Source organism: Acinonyx jubatus, chromosome D3 (genome assembly GCF_027475565.1).
Source record: "Acinonyx jubatus isolate Ajub_Pintada_27869175 chromosome D3, VMU_Ajub_asm_v1.0, whole genome shotgun sequence".
NCBI lineage: Eukaryota > Metazoa > Chordata > Mammalia > Carnivora > Felidae > Acinonyx > Acinonyx jubatus.
Window position 1 is genome coordinate 47826094 of NC_069392.1, and position 16504 is coordinate 47842597.

The following is a 16504-nucleotide window of genomic DNA, read 5'->3' on the forward strand; positions in this document are numbered from 1 at the left end:
TTATTTCTTGCAGTAAATGTGCTTTTAACTAAATGATGGGCTTTCAAATAATTGTTTTATAACCTTGTCAAAGAAAAAGTGTTAATCAAAAGGTCAAGGTTAACTTAGATAAATAATTTACCAATTCTTGTCAAGGTGCTGAAAATCTGTATTCAAACAAATCTTTGGCAGAAGAGAACACAAATAATATAGGTACACGTAGAGCTGCTCATGCTAAAGTAGGCAAGGAGGGCTCGGAGCCTTACCTGCCTGCCAAATCAGATTGGTTCAAAGTCACTCAAGGCTGCCTGGGAGCCTCTGGAGGCTTGCCAGCAATCTGCTTCCCAGGCCTCCCAGGCCTCACTGTGGACACTCGGGAGCAGAATCTCTGGGAGTGGGGCTCTTGACTCTACCTTAAACAAGCTCCCCAGGCACTCTGCAGGCAGTAATGGCATTTGGGGGACCACTCAAGAGAGTATTGCAAACGAAAGTAAAAAAATACAAGCTCATCTCATACCATCTAGGGGAGAAGGACATCAAATATGGTGGGTGTGAATATTTTAGTAAGTAGAGACAAATACTCTGCTATGGGTAGGGATGTCACAGGAGCCCTCACAACACACCCCAGGAGACTTCTTGTGGGATGGTCACCAGACCTTCTTCTAGCATGTCTTAGCCCACCATCACACACCTTATGAAAACCATTATAGGGTGTGGTGGCCTCCCTCCCTCCCCACCCCATCCCCATTCCATTTTCTTCAATCACAGAAAAGACTTTCCATGACGGAAGGGTTCGGATTACTAAAATCAAGATGAACAGTATTATATTGTATTAAATTATTATTTTTAATTAAGTTTTTGATTTTAATTCCAGTATAATTGACATACTGTATTATCTTAATTTCAGGTGTATAATATAGTGATTCAACAGTTCTATACGTTACTCAGTGTTCAACATGGTAAGTATACTCTTAATACCCATCACTTGTTTCACTCATCACCCCACCCCCCTCCCCTCTGGTAAACATCAGAGTGTTTTCTGTAGCTAAGCATCCATTTTTTGGTTTGTCTTTTTTTTCCTTTGTTCATTTTTTTTGTTTCTTAAATCCCACATATGAATGAAATCATGTGGTATTTGTCTTTCTCTGACTGACTTATTTCACTTAGTTTAATACTCTCTAGGTCCATCCACGTCTTTGCAAATGGCAAGATTTCATTCTTTTTGATGGCTCAGTAATATTCCACACACACACACACACACACACACACACACACACACACATTTTCTTTATTCATTCGTCAGTCGATGGGTACTTGGACCACTTCCCTAATTTGGCTATGAGATTGATGGTATTTTAAATTTGCAGGTTATACTAATGAAATTCTACCACCATCATCATAATGCCGATGATAATAACAATATAAAAAGAGTAGACTTTTACATCTTCATTTTCCTTCAGGACACCTCATTCTGCTTGTCCTCAAAGTGAATGTCTATAAAGCCAAACGTCTCCTGTTCCTTCTCAAAGTGGCTCCTCCTGCGCTTTTTTCTATTTCTGAAATGGTTCTATTACATTCTGGCCACCCACTCACAAAATCTGAGAGATGCCTTAACAATCAGAAAGTAAATTGGTTAATTTACATCTCATAATGTCTTTAAAAATCTTTTTTATTTATTACCTCTTAACTGGATATTCTTTAGTATCCTACTAATTGGTTTCTCTGAAGATTATTGCCAAAATAGTCTTCCTAAAACATTTTAACTTTTCATCTCTTTAAAATCTGGACCTGGCTCAACTATATATAAACCAAAGACCGGATTCCTTAGCTGGCATTGGTACTGTGTCACCACGGGGCTTGTCACTTTGTGCTCTGCTCCCATCTCGACACATGCTGTCTTCTACTTGCTTCCATCGGGCTCTCAACACCCTTCACTCATGTTCTTCCCCTTGCTAGAACTTTCCAAATCTCTTAGATTTTATAGAAATCCTGTTGATAGAAAAATCCTGCTGTCTCCTTAAAAACCGCCCAGGACTCCAGCGAGGGATTCTGCTCTCTTCACAGCAGCATTAGCACTTAGTCTGTGCCACCTGTGAAAAAAGTGATTTATTCCAGCTCACATCATTATTTTATTTTCTCACTGGGGAAACTCTTTTAGGCATAGCTAAATTGTAAACTATGGCAGAGAGCTATAGTTTTCCATAAATACCTTTGAAGAATAGACATGCTTGCCAAGTTAGTTAAAAGATATTATCACTACAGATGAGAAAAATGAGTATTCAAAGAAACCTAATGGGAAAAAATATGGACTTTTCATGAACCGTGCAGTAAATTTGAGGGCCCCGTTGTTAGTTTTTAAGGCCTCTGTTTCCATATACATCCTCTGTGAAGTCTTCTCTTCTCCTCAACATTGACATTAATTGCCCTTCCTCTCTCCCCCTGAAGTCATTGAGGGTCTACTACATATTAGGTAGCGGGGTAGATGCCAGGGATGGAGGGGTGGATAAGATGAATGTGATCCTTGCCCACATGGAGCTAATATTCTTATAGGGAAAAATACATTAAGCACATAATTACATAATGAATTACATAATGAATCGGTTACCATAGCGGCAAAGGCTCAGCAGCATGCTAATGGAGGCCTGGGGAGCAGAAGTGCGACAGCAGGGTGTAACGACAAGTCTGACCTGGTTTGGTGTTAAGCCTTTTGTTTAGCACCTTTCATTTTACCCTGGTTAGTTGTTAGAGTTGGTTGTTTAGGTGACTATCTCTCCCATACATTTTAACCTTATTAAAGGTCAGTGTGCAGTGTTGTAAGTCTATGGAATTTCCACTAGTATCTAGAATAGTCTCTCGAATAAACATATGTTTTGAATTTAATTGAAGAACAATTATCATTCCTGTAGTTCCCTGTGCTTGGGCAATTGACACACCCTGGCTTTATGCAGTTGACAAGTGTACTTCTGTACGACTTCATCTGCTATTGTGCTATCATGTAACTCAAGGACTTTGATCATTCGTTCATAATGCATGTATTGAGCTACTGCTCTATGCTGTGTTTGGCATTGTATAAACAAAGGCAAAATAGATAAATTGTATGGCCTCTTGAGGAAGTGGAAGTTTAAATGTATTGATAAAAATAAGCACATTATGGGGACGCCTGGGTAGGGCTTAGTCAGTTAAGGGTCTGATTCTTGATTTTGGCTCAGGTGATGATCTCGTGGTTTGTGAGATCGAGCCCCATGTTGGCCTCTGAGCTGACAGTACAAAGCCTACTTGGGATTCTCTCTCTCCCTCTGTCTCTGAACCCCCCAAATAAATAAACATTACAAAAATAAGCAGTTTATGAAAAAATGTGATAATTGCCATAGTGAAAGGATACATAAGGTATCAGGGAACAGAGACAAGAATACTTAGGTTTTCTGAGGAAATATTTTGGGGAAAATTTCAAAGAGAAGTGATGTCTGAGATGAATCTAGGAGGATACTGGGGAGTTGACAGGTCAACAAGTCACGGATAGGAAAGACAGTACAGGCTGACACGGAGAAGACACTTGGGGGACAGATGCGGATTAGAGGGAGAGGCAGGTGGGGTGAATCCTTGTGCCCATATAAAGAGTCTAGATGACATGTACATGACATATAAAGAGTCTAGACTTTACCATGTAGATGGCAGGGATTTTCGACAAGGCAGGGGTTTGGAACGAACATTCTAGCAGCAGTGGGCAGGTGGAGCTGGGGGGAAGGGGGTCATCGAGAAGACAACTGTGACTGTCCCTTAGGAGAGGAGCGAAGACAATGAGGTAAGAATGCAGGAAAAGGGAATTATCTGGGAAATTCAGGAAATTAATCAGACTGGAAGAGTGGACGAGTGGGGGCAAAAAAAGCATAAGGAATGCTGCCCCCCATTTCCCAGACCAGGGAAATAGGAGTAGCAGATATCATGGAAGGCTATGGGGTGGTTTAAGTATTCACTACCTTCAATTTCAGACCCTTTGAGTTCGAGGTGCCCTTGAGAGATAGGGGTCTCAGTAGCAGGACTCCGACACGGAGTATACAGATTTGGAAGTTGTTGGCTGGTCGAGGTGCTACCCGAGTTTATGGGCCTTAGAAGGCGTTAGTTAGAGGAGTCATGGTGATCACACATCTGCCAGTTTTGAGTGCCTTCTACGTGCCAGACCAGTAACACACCATCACCCACTGCTAGGATAATCTTCCACTTCCATTTCCCAGATGAAGGCACGGAGCCTCAAAAACATTAAGCAAGTTGTTTAAGGCACACAGCTTGGGAAGAAGGACAACTCATGAGCCCAGTTTTTTTTCTGGGCTCAAAAAGTATCCACGGTGCCTGTGTCCATTGTGGGGGGACCTTGGTGGGCAATTAACAGATAAAGTTGATGATGATAGTATTGGTAATTAGATGTGTCCCTTCCTGTCATTGGTTTTGATAGTTTTCTAGTTTAATTGCACAGTATTACCTTTAAGAGCGCATCTTTTGTGATTTATTTTCAATCTAGATATGAATGCAGTTAGATGTCTTCATACCATCGTGAAGATCTAGTTATTTCTAGTGGTTAATAAGGGCAAGGAGAGCAATGGGTGGGATGCCTGAAAGCTGGTGCTTTCTGATGATGCAAACCAGCGTGTCTCTGCCCGGCCCCTCTGTCCCAGAGCTGTTTCTCTCAAGTCGTAGGCCAAGGGCTTCGGAAACTGATGGCTCAGTTATATGAGGGGTGAAGACTGACTGCGTTTCTACCAGGACACCGGGACAGTTGGGAACGTTGTGATCATGCAATCCTAGTATCCAGTGCCATCCACCCTGTCTCCTTCTTATCCTCATCTCCCACTCTTCAGCTTCAGTTATTCACTGATCCAATGTCTCCTGAGCACTAACTGTGCGCCAGGCTCTGGGATGCATTTTGGAGGAATAGCCAGCGAAGTCTCAGCTGGTCCCTGCTAGTATGGGGCGGCCTCAGGGGCAGGGGCAGGGGAGGGGAGGGGAGGGAGATACAGAAAAGACAGTCAAGAATGACCACACTTATGGCAGGTGGCAAGACAGGAAGAAGGTGATGCCAGGAGAGCATTAAAAAGGGGCATTCAATCCAGTTTGGAGGGCAGGGAGGGTTTCTTGGAGAAAGTGTGGACTGTGCAAAATCATTTGTTTCCTGTCTCTGTGACTTATTTTCTCTCTCCGGAATATTCTTCTTCATTTTTTTTTGCCCAGTATAAAAGCCAGGGGGAATGGAGTAAGCTCGTTTAACTGCTGCATCAACCCAAAGACAAGACACGGATATGTTTATTCTACAGATGAAGGACTCGAAGCTCAGGGAGATGACGTAACAGGCCCAACTTGACAAAGCCATTGCTAATGCTGTGCTTCTGACCTCAGTCTTACTCATTTGTGGCTTTTTTCAGCTGCACATATATCAAGTAATTTACTCCTTGTTTAATTCCCATTAAATGAATTGATGTAAGTAAAGCACCAAGCATATGTCTGTCACGAGACAGCATGGCAGTTGAGAACCAGAATTTCTGAATCACGAGGACCTGATTTCGTGCCCCTTTTCTCTCATTTTCTATCACAGCAAACTTGCCTAACCTATTTTAGTTCTTCTAAGCTTCAGTTTCCTTGTCTCTAAAATGGAGAGAAAAACAGCATTCCCTTGCAGTGTAGAATTACAGGAAATATGTGTAGAGTGCTTAACACAAAGTATGATCTCTATAAATGATAGATATTTTATTGATTTATTCCTTAAATGTTTATTTATGAGCATCTCTATGTGACAAGTATTTTCTAGGTGAATATCACTGGTTTTCCTCTGCTTTTGACATCCTTTTCTCCTCTTCTCTCTCACTTAAAACACAACAAAGTTAAGAGTCTATGATAAATGTTCAATGGGGATAAAGCTGAGTGGAAGAAAGAGGGCAGAGGACAACTGAGAGACAGAAACGGGAAAGAAAAAAAGATCAGTGGAAGTGGTGGCAAAGCCAGTGAAAGAAAACAGAGGAAAGAAATCACAACTACAGTCACAGGAAGAAATAATGAACACTTGGAGCTAGAGGGTAAAGAGAGAAACTAGCGAATTCTAGGTCTCTCTAAGCTGCAACCTTCAAATCATTTAAGCTGCTTGAACACAAAACAATAGTTTCAGTAGTGAGGCTATTTAAGCTGAGCCAACAAGCTAATTTCTATAGTCACCTTGCATGCAAGGACTAAAATTATAATTGCACTTGCCAGTTCTTTCAATTTTGGGTTTAATTCCTCTCTCTCTCTCTCTCTCTCTTTCTTGTTAAAGCTAAGAAAAATTAAGATATGAGCACTGAGGATGTAGTGAAATGTCAATTACATCAGCGGGGAAGTTTCTCCCAAGAACAGGGCTGCTCACTCGTTTGGCAAGACCATCAGAAGCTGAAAACAGACATAACCTCAATGTATGTAAGTAGATAAGGCTTCTCTACAAGGAGACCATTGTGCTTTTATAGATTTATCATTTTATCTGTCTTCTAAGTTATCTTGAGAGAATGAGGCTATTGTTTTTAAATTTATGGATAAATAAAAATACTTGTGTAATAACTTGCCCAAAGTAACTCTGTGGAGTGAGTTTGGAGAAGTCAGGAACACATTCCAGTTCTTTATGTCCATCCCAGGAAGAAATAGCAAAACATTTTGCTTTTTAAAGAAACTCAAAACTTTAATGAGGAGCTGCAACATGATAATGTGCATTCAGAATGTTTGGTCCTCACATTTTTCTTGTAGGTGCGCCTGCACATGTCAAGTGTGGATGAGAGTCACAAATAAAGTCAATTTGCAATAAAAGAGGTACAATAATTGGATGTTTCATTGCAAGGATTTTGATATTTCACTGGAATTTTAGATATCTAATAGATTTGAAATATGGCTCCTTAATATCTCCAATATGTTAATGTTTAGTTTTCTAAAAATTAATAATTGTCAACCAGCTTCTCATCCCCTTGAGTTGAAGATGAATAACAACAAAGGTGTGTATGTATGAGAGAGTTCTGGAGGAGACATGGGGGAGGCAACCTTGACTCCAATACCTTCTTCTAGAGAATGCAGTTGCTAGACAGTTCTTGCTCTGGTTTTGGGGAGTATGATGGGGAGAAGGAGCCCGCTGCCCTGGGTTGGAATGCTTTTGTGTTTTCTTTTCTTTTTCTCTCTCTTTTCTTTCCTTCCTTCCTTCCTTCCTTCCTTCCTTCCTTCCTTCCCTCTTTCATTCCTTCCATGGGAGCAGGTGGTGGTGTTACAGGTATGGGTTAGAAAGCAAAGGAAATGAGTCCATGAGGTGACGCTAGAATTGGAAACTGACTTGGGGTGGACCAGGGAGGGTCAGAGACATGGGTGATCAGTGGAGGAGAGGGGTAGGGTGCTTCCATGGGATGGCGAGGGAAGTGCAAGAGAGAAGAAAGCTTTTGTGAAGCCAGGAACATGGTAGCTGGATAGATCACGAAAGCATAAAGTATAAAGTATATAAAGAATTTTGAGCCAGATGCACCAGGTTCCCCACCTTTTAGGGCAGTGTCTTTATTTGTGTTTCCTTAGAAGCAGACCTTGAGTCAAGGATGTGAGTGTCAGTTGCCAATTTAGAGTTGATTCTAACAAATACTTGTAGGACAGTAGGGAAGTAAGGTAGGGAAGAGAAGGCAGAGAGCGTAGGGTGAATTTTTAAGCAAGTTAGCACAGTAGGAACTGGATTTCTGTTCCACTGGGGGAACTTTCAAAGCTCCAGAGTTATCCCACCAAACCCATCAGCCTTGGTTGATGGCTCCTAAAGGGAAGAGGTCTGGCAACTCTCGCCTGCTCTATGGGAGGCCAGGGTAGACACCTTCAGGCAGAGTCACAGGTGTTGGCAGTCGCTGGAAGTCTGGCCAAAATGCAAGGAGATATTAAGAGACGAGAGAATATACAAAGGCACAGCCAGTGTTGTGATAGGAAGTCAATTATCATTCTGGTTCTCTGTTTTCCCATTTTAAAAGTGAGAATCCTAATATTTGTTCTTGGACATGTTGAAATAGAAGTGATGGCATGGGCTGGGGTCCAGGATCCCAACACCTAGTTCTTTGGAAGTGTCACTTGCGCTTTGGAAGTGTTCACAATGAGTTTGTGTATATATGCATAAAATAAGGCTGAGAAAAGGAGCACCTTATGACCAGATGGAACCTAGTCCTATGGAGCCGAACTAGGCTACGTAGAGTTCTGTAAGAGAACTCTGTAAGAGTTCTCTTGCCCGGGGCAGGCAGCCCCGTGACCTAGAACTGACTTTGAACAAAAGTTCTCTTTGGGCCCATTTACCCAAGATGTATCCTAAAATCTCAGCCCTCTGATTCTGACACTCTGATGGCAAGAGGAAAGGAGTCTTTTTGAGAATGAGATAAATGCAGTTTTAAAGTACCTAGTACAGTTCCTGACCACATAGTTGGTTCCTCCGAAATGTTAATGCATCCTGTCTCTGTGTCTTTCTTGATTTTCCCTTGACATTGGACAGCTCATCCAGAATGCCGGCCTTCCCAACTTCAGAGTGAAATGACCACAGCAACAGGCCCTATTCCTCTAAGAAGTGGTGGGGATAGGCACCAATTAGGAGTGAGCACCTGCTTTTTAAGGACAGCTTATCCATAGGCTAGCTGGCCACCAGTGAAAAAGTGTGGAGCAACAGCCTCTGCTCAGGTGTGGACAGTGACTAGCCAAATCTATTTATCCATCTTCCCTCTGGCTCTAGACTGGAAAACATGGAGAGGTTTGGCTCGTTATTGGCAACGAGAAAAAAAAATAACATCAGCCTTAAAGAGAAGCAGAGTCCAAGAGAATGACTGAGTCAAGGTAATGGTGGAGTAGAGGGTGTCAGCATGGTGAGAACTCAGTCCCAGGAAGCCGTGTACACACAAGGGCCCGTTTCTTCCCCACCCATTGCCTACCAGTCCAAAGCTACTTGAGTCCTGGGAACGGCCACGCTGTGCGAGCAACAGTGACACTGGCAGGAACACATTCCATTTGTCTTATTTGGTTAAGCATCTGCCAGCCCCAGATCAGATTTGCCTGGGTCAGCACCTTCAAGTGACACACAGGCCCCTCTGGCTTACTTGCCTGCATATTTGACAACTCAGCTTTCCTTAAGACTGCCTCCCCAAAGCCCGGCCCAACCCTTTCAGTCTAGAGCAGGCACCTCACACGTTGGTGCTACCATGGGTTACCTGGGCCCTGTACTAGGAACAGAGAGTTGCCATGGGCACCAGATCATGCCATGGTGATCTTGAGGCCATGCCAACACGGATTTCTTTTTGGGATTTCAGTCTGAGGAGGAATGCAAAGGAAGAATGTAAGACATAAACTCATAGCAAAGCAGAACAGAGAGGCGAGGGGCAGTAGAGTGAGTTACCATATGAGGGGGTCAGAATGAGCGGATCTCTGTCAAAACAAAGTGTTGATCAAAATGCATATTTGTAGGTCTTATCTCTTCGTGCACTAAGATAAATTTTATCAGTTTTATCTTAAGAATATTATTTCAATCTAAATTTTGAAGCCTTTTGGGGTTTCCAAAATGAGTTGTTTCTCCTGAAGATGACTGTACTTGATTCAAGATGTCACTGAAATGGATACTAAGAGGCATCAATGGTCATGGCCATGAGTTTTTCTTTTGGTCACCCTTTCTTCATGAGGCCAGTAGGAGCGGCACTGGTCCTGATCCCTTGGCCTGAGGCTGGGAGTCTTCAGTATCAATACAACCTCATCCCCCAGAGCTGGTACAGATTGAGCTCCTACAGGACATGGGAGGATCACAGAGAGGCGCCTGCCATCTGCAGCCCAGCCTGGGTAAGTGCAACTGTGACACTGGCCAAGGGGGGGTGGTGGTGCTGGGGGCCGTCCAATGCTTTCTGTTGCTGTTTTTAGGCAGAGTCCAAGTCCCGGGAAGTGGCATATACCTGGGGAAATGCTTCTTCCTCCACCCATTCCCTACTAGTCCAAAGCTACTTGAGCCCTAGGAACAGCGATGCCAAGCGGGGGAACAGGGCTGCTGTTGATATCCAACCACAAATCTCATCCAGACACTGATGAACAGGATTTTCTGTCTAACCTATTTATAGAGACACTGATATCATAAAGCAAGCAAGCATAATTCGCTGAAGGTCCTTCAGAGATGGCATCATCACCTCCCTTTCCTTAATACAATTCTGTAATCTTCTCCTTGAAAGGAACAAACACATCTTGGTGTACCTTGCTCAGAAATAATATCACAGCTTATTGATTCCACCTACTCTCCAAACAGGGGAAAAATGTACCCAACAGGGGAAGTCTCAGGCTCCACACGGGGAATTTTCTGAGGGTCTCCCATAACTGAAGGCCACTAGTTACTAGCCTGTAGCCAGTATGATAACTGAAAGTGGATAGTTGCGAGCATCATTCATCCGTGAACACCAGAGACAAGACTTGTACTTCTAGACCAGTTCTCAGACCAATGGGAAGACTCTCTTGCCTCATCTGTGACTCAGGCTCCATCCATTGAGATTCCCCAGTTCAGAGCATGCTCCCTCCTGTGTGAGGAGAGATATATTTATACTAATTGGCACAGAGGGTCAGTTTGCCTGTCTTGACCCCTGCCAGGACTTCAGTCTGCTTTAGTGAAAGGAAACGTGGACCAAGGCCATAGGGAGAGGCTGACTAGTGAGAGTGGGTTTTGGATGAATATACACACACTGCTTTACTTGCAACTGTCAATGGCTATCACACAAATACTTTTCTGCCAAATCAATGTCACTCACTGGAATAGGACATCTAACTGAGCAACTTGGTGGTAGCCGACTCAACCTCCCATCTGAGGCCTCCCTAATAGAGTTGTGGAAATCAAATGGAATAAATACATCATGCTTTACTGGCGGTGTATACTCACGAAATGTGGCTTTTAACCACCACTTTTTTATTTCTGCCGAGAGTCTCACCCTTCTGCAGTTACCCTGAGGATCTTGTCTTAATTTGTTATTTCGCTTCCCATACTCAGGTACCAAATTCTATTCATTTTTTTTTCCATCTAAAGTGTTTATTCTCACTATCAATAGAACACTTATACACATTTTTTCATGCCTAGACTACTGCCATTGCCTGCTGGCAGAATTAATTAAGCAAGGCATTCATTTGAAGTATTTAATGAGCATCTAATATGCGAACTCTTAAACGTGTTGGGGCAAACAACTCTGACAAGGGTCTTGCTCTCATGGTACTTATGTGCTTTGGGTGAAGGTAGATATGAACAATTAACAAATAAATAAACCAGAAAACAATTGCTGAAGCAGAGCCGTGTGACATAGCGTGAGTTGTGGGAAGAACGGAGAGACTACATTAGATGGACGTCTAGAGAAGATCTATTTGTGGAGAAGCTGCTGGAGCAGAGGTCATTAAGACAAACATCTCAGGCAGGGGCAGCGAGTGCAAAGTCCTCGCCTGGGGATGCACCTGGCCAGGTGGAAGGATGCAGGGGGAACCCGTGTGGTTGTCGCGAGAAGGGCACAGTGACTTAAGATAAAATCAAAGGGGAGTGTGGGACCATATCTTGTAGGAAAATCAGATCGTGGAAATCACAGGAAGGACTTTGGGTCTCATCAGAGGTGTAATATTAGCCACCGGAGGTCTCGGACAGGGTGATAACATGATGTGAACTGACGTTTTATAAAACTCACTCTCCTGACTAAGTGGAGAACGGACTGGGGGCCTGGAAGGAGTGGAAGCAGAATAGCCTGGGGACAGATTGGTGGCTGGTACCACTGGAGACAGAGCAAAAAGGAAAATACAGGATATGGTTTTAAGAAAATTCCACACTAATTTTCTTGAGGTCATTTCTCAATTCCAAAAGCTTCATTGCCAGCACATTCTATTTCGTGCTGAATCAAATCTAAATAACTTTGGTTTCAAGTCCTCCGTGATCCTTCCCTGGCCACTTTTCATTGATTGTCGGCTTCTCCGAACTCCCACAGTATGTATACTGGTTCAGTTAATACGCAAGTAAGTAATAATACACTCTGTTATCCACACATAGCACTTGAGGGATGCTAGTCTTCTCTTTCAAGAGAGACAATCCCTTTAGAACAGGGTCTGTGCTGGCACTTACCTCCACATCCTCTGTCACACTGAGCTCAGCTCCAAACACAGGGCACGTGCTGAAATTGCTTAGTGATTGATTAAAAACATAGACCACTAGCATTCGTCTCTTCCGTATTTCTCTCATAGGAAGGGTGATTATGTGTCAATATTCATTGTACCATTGAACCAACATGCAATGCATTAATCATCTCTGAGATAACCAGATGAGGCTTTCTTGTAATCTTTCTATTTGGCGGAGATAATTTCACTTGCTTTGGAGTTTATGAGGCCATAAGTGGCTCCCATCTGTTGATGAACATATTTCTAAGAGTCATTTAGTATCAAGTATGGAATACTTGAGGGGAAGTTAAATTGTAACTTTTATATTAAGTGTCATCTTAGTAACAGAACCAAAATTGGAAGCATGTGTTCAATTTTGGTCTTTCATTTTCAAAGCTTTAGGTCAGGCAAAGAATTAATTTCATTTGTTTACAAAGTAGATTATGCCTAATAAAATCTATTTTGTTTATGGTCACATTTTAGTCAATCCATTGCCTTAGAAAATGAGAGAAATCTGATTGGCTAATCATTCAACATAGTAAATTACATTATTCCACATCCACAGAACATTGGCCTAATTTAATTATTCAGTAATAGCATCATGAAAATACTCTCCTTTAATACATTTTGAGCAAGGCGCATACTCGTGATGAAACAGTGAAGAATCTTGTTTATTCCTTCCTTGTTTGATGACTGACCATGGAATGAAACATAACAATTCTGTGGATAATAACTTTTTCCACATTAAGGATAATAAAGACAAGGTAGCTTTCACTACGATCCTTACCAGTACTCTGAATTTTCACTACTTGTCTGTTATATCTTTTCTTTCCCAGAAATTGGTTCTCTGGTAAGTGCTACTTTACAAATAAAGTTGAAACAAAATTGGTTTCAATTTATGCATAATAAAGGAAATAAGTGGGATAACTTTCTCTCTCTACTGAGAGGTACAAAAAATCTCCAAGACACTTTCTTTCACTCCTGAGATTCTGACAAGGACCAAGGAATATTTCCTCAGCAAAATACAGTTACACACAAAATTTTATACAAAATAAAAGTGAAACCTCTCTCTCTCTCTTTTTAAATTTATTTATTTATTTTGAGAGAGAGAAAGAGAAAGCAAGCAGGGGAGGGGCAGAGAGAGGATCCCAAGCGTGCTCTGCACGGTTAGTGCAGAGCCCGACACGGGGCTCGAACTCACGAACCATGAGATCATGACCTAAGCTGAAATCAAGAGCCAGATGCTTAACTGACTGAGCCACCCAGGCACTCCAGAAATCTCTTGATGGATACCCAGGTGATCTGCCCTGAGGGATCTAAACCATATATATATCATAGATTCTGCAGAATTGGCCTATTATTAATGACCGTTTCTTGTTATTTGTTTCTTTTTTGGGCTTTTAGAAATATGTATTATGGCCAAATATTGGAAATAGTGAAATTCAAACTGATAAAGATAGACGTATTTAAATTTTATAAACATGTTTAAATTTATAAACATATTTCTGATCCCTGATCACTACTTCTTAAAACACGACTTTTAACGTCAACCAGCAACTTTTTACTCAAAATGCTGACTACTTAAGGTCTATGGCTGTCTACCACAAGGTCTCAAGTTTTCACTTGATTCCTTAGTTCCTTATCATGAGGAGAAGGAATAATACGGATAAAATAGTTTAAAGGTAGACCAAACCCCCCCCCCCCACCCCGTGTTTTCGAGTATACATTAAAATACGACGACAAATTGGCTCTGTGGCCCATTGTGATCAAAGCTTTAACTCTAGAAGTGCAAAACAGACATTCCACCCGGAGGAGGTGTTTGAGTTGGGGAACTCTGCTAATTGTGCTCCTGGCCACTAGAACTTTGCCACTGACACCTGTTGCTATAATGATGCTAACCAATTTGCTCATACAATCTGCTGGGTTGAAAAACTTCAGTGACCCCAGTTAACTCATCTTTAGCTACAAGTGTTAGCAAGCAGGGAGGGATAGGATTAGAAAAACTCCAAAGAGGGGAAGAAAAGGAAGGGGAACAGATTGACTAGAAAATCATCCGTGGAATATATTTCACTGGCATCTTAGGTAGTGGGATTCATTTAGACTATACGGTAAAGGGGCGCCTGGGTGGCTCAGTTGTTAGAAGATGTGACTCTTGATCTCGGGGTCCTGAGTTTGAGTCCCATGTTGGGCATAGAGCTTTAAAAAAATTTAAGGGGCACCTGGGTGGCTCACTCAGATAAAGGTCCATCCTGATATTTCAGCTCAGGTCATGATCCCAGTGTTGTGAGATCAAGCCCTATGTTGGGCTCTGTGCTACGTGTGGAGCCTGCTTGAGATTCTCTCTCTCTCTCTCTCTCTCTCTCTCTCTCTCTGTCCCTCACCCCTGCTTATGTGCTATCTCTCTTAAAACATAAAAATAAAATAAAAATAAAACCACTAGATGGTAAATTAGCTATTTTTGTGCAAGAGATGCTACATTTTCAGCACAGAGCTTCAATATCACACATTTTCTCCCACAAGCACATATACAATGATGCAGTTATTACTAAGAATGAAGAACTTATAAACAAGTTTTTAGAAGTAAGGTACTTTTCTGGAAAATAAAGGAATAAAAGAACATTTTATAGTTGGTGAGAATAAAGGTTTCTACTTCCTTTCTTGTTTTATGTCCATGGTATTTGCTTGGGCTCTGCTGAGAAATATTGCCAGGGGCAGCAGACTATCCCGTGTATACTTTTCTTTTTTCAGTTTATAATCTCTTTTCAGGTGAAAGATAGTTTTTCTCTTAGACTAGATTCCCTTGATTTTTCACTTATGTAATTAAAAAAGTAATGTAGTGCTTAACAGGAACCCCAGAGTGACTATATGCCTATCTTGATTGTTGAAATGCTTTGGGAAAACAAATTACATCATAAATATCTGTATTCTAGGGTCTTATAACCAGTTGCTTCAGCATTAGTGTCAAAATTGGGGTGCTGATTAGGGTGGTCATGAGTGGGATCATTTAGTTAATAGAAAACCTTCCAGGACAGGCAGCGGTATAGAGCAACAGCAAAGAGGAAGGATTTCGGAATGATATATATCTGCATTTTTTTTAATGTTTATTTATTTTTAATTTTTTTAAATTTTAATTTATTTTTGAGAGAGAGAGAGAGAGAGCATGAGTAGGAGAGGGGCAGAGAGAGAGGGAGACACAGAATCCGAAGCAGTCTCCAGGCTCTGAGCTATCAACACAGAGCCTAACATGGGGCTCAAACTCACGGACTGTAAGATCTTGACTTGAGCCGAAATCAGACACTTAACTGACTAAGCCACCCAGGTGCCCCTATTTATTTTGAGAGAGAGAAGAGACAGAGAGAGAGAGAGCGCGCAGGGGAGGGGCAGAGGGAGAGAGGGAGATAGAGAAAATCCCAAGCAAGCAGAGCCTGATGTGGGGCTCGATGTCACAAACCATGAGATCATGACCTGAGCCAAAACCAAGAGTCGGACGATTAACCGAATGAGCCACCCAGGTGCCCCTCTACCTGGATTCTGATTCCAGCTCTGCCACTCACCAGCTGTGTGCCTGTATAGACTCGTGGCTGGTGCTTACAGGGTAGAATCATATTACTTCCATCCTGGTGTGTAATCTCGGGCAAGCTACTTCCCTTAATGGACCATGAATCCCTGGGTTTGTAACTACCGCACAAGATTACTGCTATGAGGTTTAAATGAGATAATTTTATGTAAGATTTAGCCCAGTGCCTACACACAGAAAGCTCGTTAAGCACCTAAGGACGATGCTAACCATTATTATTATTATTAATTTAGTGCTAAGCATAGCAGAACCTGAAAAATTACTAAATCTTTCAAGCTTGAGTTTCTACCTGTATAATAAGTAGATTAAAATATGTATCCTCATAGGTTTGCTGTGACAAATAAGACACACGGAACACTAAGCGAGTAGCACAATTATTGGTCACAATTATTCAGAGGCATTTTGAGTGAGCGGAGAACTATCTGCATATTTGATTGCTAATAAATTGTGCAGTGTTGCTAATAAGCCATTTTCTTGATCTCAATCATTATTTTCTTCTTAGTGTTCAGGCTTTTAAAGTACCCGAGGGCCATTTTCTCATTCTCCCTTTGTCTTTACGGTAGATTTCCACAGACCATTGTCTTGTCTATTTCCTCAGAAACCCTTACACAATATTTTGAGTTTCTTGGTTTCCAATTAAAGAGGCGAGCCCCAGCTTTGTGACATTTATACCTGAGTATTTTCTAGATAGGAAGCCATCTGACCTTTGATAAAAACCATCTTTTAGAAATCCTTCTTTGTTAGCCACTATTCATGCTACCACTTTTGGAGCATTTCAGTCCTGCTTTCAAGCATTCTTTA

General features: G+C 41.8%; 1 protein-coding gene and 1 long non-coding RNA gene across 4 annotated transcripts in view; one reads left to right on the forward strand and one right to left on the reverse strand.

The window, feature by feature from the left end:
* LOC113602223 (uncharacterized) overlaps window positions 1-1625 on the forward strand; it is a 50455-nt gene extending 48830 nt beyond the window's left edge. The window contains exon 6 of the long non-coding RNA XR_008291825.1: window positions 887-1625. This is a non-coding gene — a long non-coding RNA (uncharacterized LOC113602223). The remainder of the gene's footprint in view (window positions 1-886) is intronic.
* The window catches only part of CHST9 (carbohydrate sulfotransferase 9), a 239816-nt gene that overhangs the window by 4895 nt on the left and 218417 nt on the right, over window positions 1-16504 (reverse strand). The gene's annotated exons all lie outside the window — the stretch shown is intronic.